Source organism: Arachis duranensis, chromosome 3, assembly GCF_000817695.3.
Source record: "Arachis duranensis cultivar V14167 chromosome 3, aradu.V14167.gnm2.J7QH, whole genome shotgun sequence".
NCBI classification, from domain to species: domain Eukaryota; kingdom Viridiplantae; phylum Streptophyta; class Magnoliopsida; order Fabales; family Fabaceae; genus Arachis; species Arachis duranensis.
Genome location: NC_029774.3, coordinates 81600978 through 81606147, shown reverse-complemented (window position 1 = coordinate 81606147; position 5170 = coordinate 81600978).

The window sequence follows — 5170 nt, the reverse complement described above, 5'->3', positions numbered from 1 at the left end:
ATGGTGAAGAATGGAGGTAGCACGTTGCCAACTTGGAATATAGGGGCGTTATCCACAACAACTCCAACAAGGCAGCCTGACCTTACCTTCTTCAATGGAAGATATCCTGAGCTACAGAGATCCAAATTGAATGCTTCCAGTTGCGTTGGAAAGCTAACATTCAGAGCTTTCCAACCATATATAATAGTCTATAGTGGAGCACAAACTTGAAGTCAAACCAGAGTCATCTTTAGGCCCTAAAAACAAGAACATGAAGTTGAAATTCAAGAAGGTTAGAGATGAGCCCTGGAGGGGGGCACGAGCACGTTGCCAACGTGCTAGCAAGGAGGCGTGTTTGGCAACAACGCCAGCCTCCTGTCTCTGCCTTGGGAGGCTAGGCACGGGCACGTTGCCAACTTGGGAGGATAGGTGCGTTTTTGGCAACAACTTGGCAGCTTGACCTTACCTTCTTTGAGGAAGCATAACTTGAGCTAGGAAAATTCAATTGAGGTGATTCCAGTGGCATTGAAAAATAGACATCAAGAGCTTTCCAATGATGTATAATAGTCCATATTGAAGCAGAAGGTTGACACTCAAATTCTGGGCTACATTTAGCATGAAAGTAGAGCCAAGAAGAGGAAAAGCAAGTTGTTAGCAACAACTTGGGCTAGCAACGCCCAAGTCTGAAAGTTCACTCCCAGGAAATTGTGATGCACGTTGCCAACGTGCATTAAGGCCAGCGTTATTGACAAAAACGCCAGGCCATTGGGTCAGAAGCATGATGAATGAACTCTTCCTTTCTAAGTCTAGCAACACTTCTTCTAATTGAGCCAAGAATTCAACAAAGAGGGAGCCCATTGCTAACCCAATTCAAGATCTTTGAAAGAGTTTTGGGACTAGTATAAATAGGGATTGAGTTTGTACTTTTGGGGAACTTTTGACACTTAGAATTTTAGACTCTTAGCACTTTATTTGGAGAACTCTTTTAGCACTTCCGGGAGGATACCCGGAGAGCAATTTTTTGGTTCTTCTTGGAACTTCTCTTCTTCGTCTCTTGAGCTTTAAGCATTTCCTTATTCTTCTTCATCTTTCTTTGCATTTAGTTTAATTTTGGTTTATGGCAATTGTTGTTGAAATTGGAGCTATGACTCACTAAACCCCACTTTCATTAGGGGGAAGAGCTCTGCTTGTTGAAATGAATTGGTGAACTCATCTTCTCCTCCTCAATTCTAGTGGTTGATCTAAAGAGGGAACTCTTGTTCTTCAAAGATTCAACCACCATCGAGAGAGGGGTTAATCTATATGAATTGTGTGGTGAATTTGAGGAATGAGCAACATAATTCAGTTTAGAGTTCATCCTTTCATGATTTCTTTAATCAATACACCTTGGTTAGTATGTGAGATGTAACTTTCCTTGGTTGAGATTATGGGAGTTGTGTGGCTGGATTGGATTTGAGCTTCATCTCTTCTCATGAACAATTAGATCACGAGAGTGGCAATTGGTCTTTATTTCTTGCTATTTACTATTTTGCTCTTTAGAATTCAGCACTTTATTTTCTTGCAATTTACTTTTGATGTCATTTAAGTTTCTTGCAATTTAAGTTTCCGTTATTTACTTTCACTTTATTTCTCTCTTCTAGTTCTTTACATTCTTTGCCATTTAAATTCTTGCAATTATGTTCAAAAATCAAAATGCTCATGAAATCAAAACTATGTCTGCTTGACTAAATCTACCATTTAACTAAAGTTGCTTAATCTACCAATCTTCGTGGGATCGACCTCACTCTTTGTGAGTTTTATTACTTGATACGACCCGGTATACTTGCCGGTTGTACGTGAAATCAAATTTTTACGTATCATTACCCCAGCACTATTTACCGACTATGCAAGAAAGCTGGGGTGGAGTTTGAAGATGAGGATCCTGTATGGATAAAGGAAGGCATTCCAATAACTGTTTGAAGGATGAATGCTGCAGCATCCCCCATACCTCAAAAGAGGCAAAGAAAGAGTACAGGGCCTCAAGGAGTGGAAGGACAAGCCTCAGAGGGGCAAGTACCACAAACCTTGGACATGCATCAACTACAAGAAGCCCTTGATGGCTTGTCTAGACAGTACTTGGAAGGCCAAGGAGCACAGAAAGAGCTACAACTACAGATGATGAGGCAGCAAGAGGAAGCACTATCAAGATGGATAACTCAACAAGAAGAATGGCAAATGTAGATGATAGAACAGCAACAAAGTCAAGGGCAACAATGGGGAGAAACATTCAACAGGATGGAGCAAAAGCAAAATGAGCAACAAGAGTCCATCCAGAGGCTAATCAACATCCAAGCACATCAAGGGGCACACATACATGAAATGCATCGAAGGCAGATAGAACACACAGAACTACTGGACGAGCAAAGGGCATTTGCAGAAAGTGTTTACATGAGCGAGACAGGACATCACATAAACACTCAAGCCAGGCTCGGGTACCTAGTAGGACAGCTGCCTAGATTACACCCAGGAATCGCAAGGTATGAAGAAGTGAGGGATGAATTAGCACGAGAAGAGAGACAAAGGGTGGAAGAGAGCCATGAATCAGTGAGGAAGGCACTTGCGGATTGGAAGCAAGCAAGATTGGCACGGCTGCGAGGAAGTGCAAGAGGACACAAGGAGGACCAGCAAGGACAGCCACAAAAGTAAAAGGTGGTGGAGTTCCTTCGTTACTCCATTTCTTTTTCAATGCTTTAAATAAGGAAGATCTTGTATGGAATAGAACATGCTTCCATGTTAGTTTGAACATTTTCAATTCTGCATCTTAATGCTCTTATTGCTTAGGTCCATGAATTCTGGTTTAAGTGTCACTGCATCTTTCCCTTATTTACTTGTAAGCTTGTCTATTTGTTTGAAGAAGGGAATGTTTTATGTTTTAAAAGAGCAGAGTAGGGCTCATATTGTGGAAATGCATTCATGAATCTTTGGGGGTAGTCATAAGTTAGCTAAGTTGGTTCAACCACAAGGTTAGGATGACAACTATCTATCCTGAATGCTTTACTCTTGATATACCCATGAGACTAAGATAACAACAAGATCCTGATAAAAAAAAGGGAAAGAACAAGGGAAGTGAAAAACAAAAGAAAAAAAGTAAGCAATAAGGCTAGGCACCAATGGTTTACCCTAAGACATGTGTCTGTGGTGCTCCTGTGTGGGGGATCTACCTGGATGAGTAAGCTCTTTGGGGTGCTTCATCACCTGGTAACTTGGGGTAACTAACCCGGGATTATCAGCTGAAAATCCACTATCAAGAGTAACCTTCACCACAAAGCATTTAGTAACCCAAAAAGATGTTGGACACCAAGGTCTGAAGGAAAGAAAATAAATAAACTATATGTCTGTGGTGTGTATGTATGGGGGAGAGACTTGAGTAAGTAAGTCCTTAGGGGTGCTTCAACACCCAGCACCTTGAACCAACTGGTTCGGGAGTGTTGGCTGAAAGCTTATCCTAAAGAGTTGCCCCCTTACAAAACACTTAGCCTAAATAACACAAACAACCCTTGAAATAACAATAAAAGGATCAATAAATACAGGTCTCATGGGACATAACAAAGTGAGTAATTTAGGAGATGATAAAGGTCTGAAAGCCAGTAGTGGAATGAACCTAAGTTGCTATGCATGAAACCACCATAAAATCAGTAATATGACTTCCACAAGAATGACTCATTTCTCTGGAGATTCCATTCATCATTCTCTTGTTCCAGTACTTGCTTAGGGACAAGCAAGCTTTAAGTTTGGTGTTGTGATGCCAGGGCATTTTGGCCAGTTTCACTGACCTTTTCTTTACTGTTTTTAGGTAATTTCATGCATTTTCTTAGGAAATAAGTTAGTTTTGGGCAGATATTCACTCAGACCTTGATTCAAGCATACATTGTGCATTTTACATTATTTCATGAGGATTTTGCATGATTTTAATGACAAAACTGTATATTGCATTACCCATGACTTGGACTAGAACTTTGATGCACTATATTGCTTGATTTCAGGACCAAAGGAAGCAAGGAATGGGAGGTAACTTGCAAAGTTAAGGAGAAAAGTGATTGCCAAAAACACTCTCAAAAGCCATCAATGCCAGGTTAAAGAGTCACGTTAACTAAGTTAACGTAAACTCTAACGTGGAGAAGAGAAGTTGAGCCAATGATCTAGCCATAAACTTGATAGCTACGATTTAGGAAATTGCACAATCGGCAAAAATTCCTTCCGGCAAGTGCACCGGTTATCGTCAAGTAAAAACTCACAATAGAGTGAGGTCGAATCCCACAAGGATTGGTTGAGTGAGCAATTCGGATTAGAAGTGTGTTCTAGTTGAGCGGAATCAAGATTTAAATGAGGATTGCGGAATGTAAAATTGCATGAATTAAAGAGCGAGAAGCTAAATTGCTGAAATTAAAAGGGGATGGGGTGATTGCATGAATTTAATTGCAGAGTGTAAAGAGAAAGTGTAGATCAGAAATGGAGAATTCATTGGGTTTCAGGATATATTGAGATCTCCGAATCAAAACATTTTTATCCCTTCCTCAACCAATGCATTCATTGAATTTTGCTTGGCAATCTTATATGATTGGATCCCAATCCCTTGGCTCACCAATTCTCTCTAAAAACAAACAGATTCCCAATCCCTTGGTTTAAATGTTCATAAGAAGAGATGATGCTCGATCTCTGATTATACCACACAGTTTCATGAACCACAATTTGGTAGGATTACATGTCACAATATCCATCCAAACCCCAATCCAATTCACTGTGAGAAAGCTTCTCTAGCATGAATCCTCCATTCCTTTCCCAAGGTTCCGAAGGATTCCAATTATGGATAGTTTCTTTCCCAAGATAACTAACCAATGGAATTAGATCGAGAAGCTTTCTAACAAAATTCAAGAGAAAAGATTGAAGAAGAAGATAAAAACTATTATTGATTTATTGAATTACAATAGAGCTCCCTAACCCAATGAAAGGGGGTTTAGTGAGTCATAGCTCTGAATTCAATTACACAAAGTATGAAAACTAGAAAAAATGATCCAAAAGTCCCGCTGTCAAAAAATCCCCCCTCAGGGGCTGGGTTCCCCTTCAATCCCCTTCTTTCTCAAATGCAGAAACTAAGGCCTTTAAATAGGCTCCCTAAATTACAAAATGAAAATGAAATTAAAAGCAAATTACA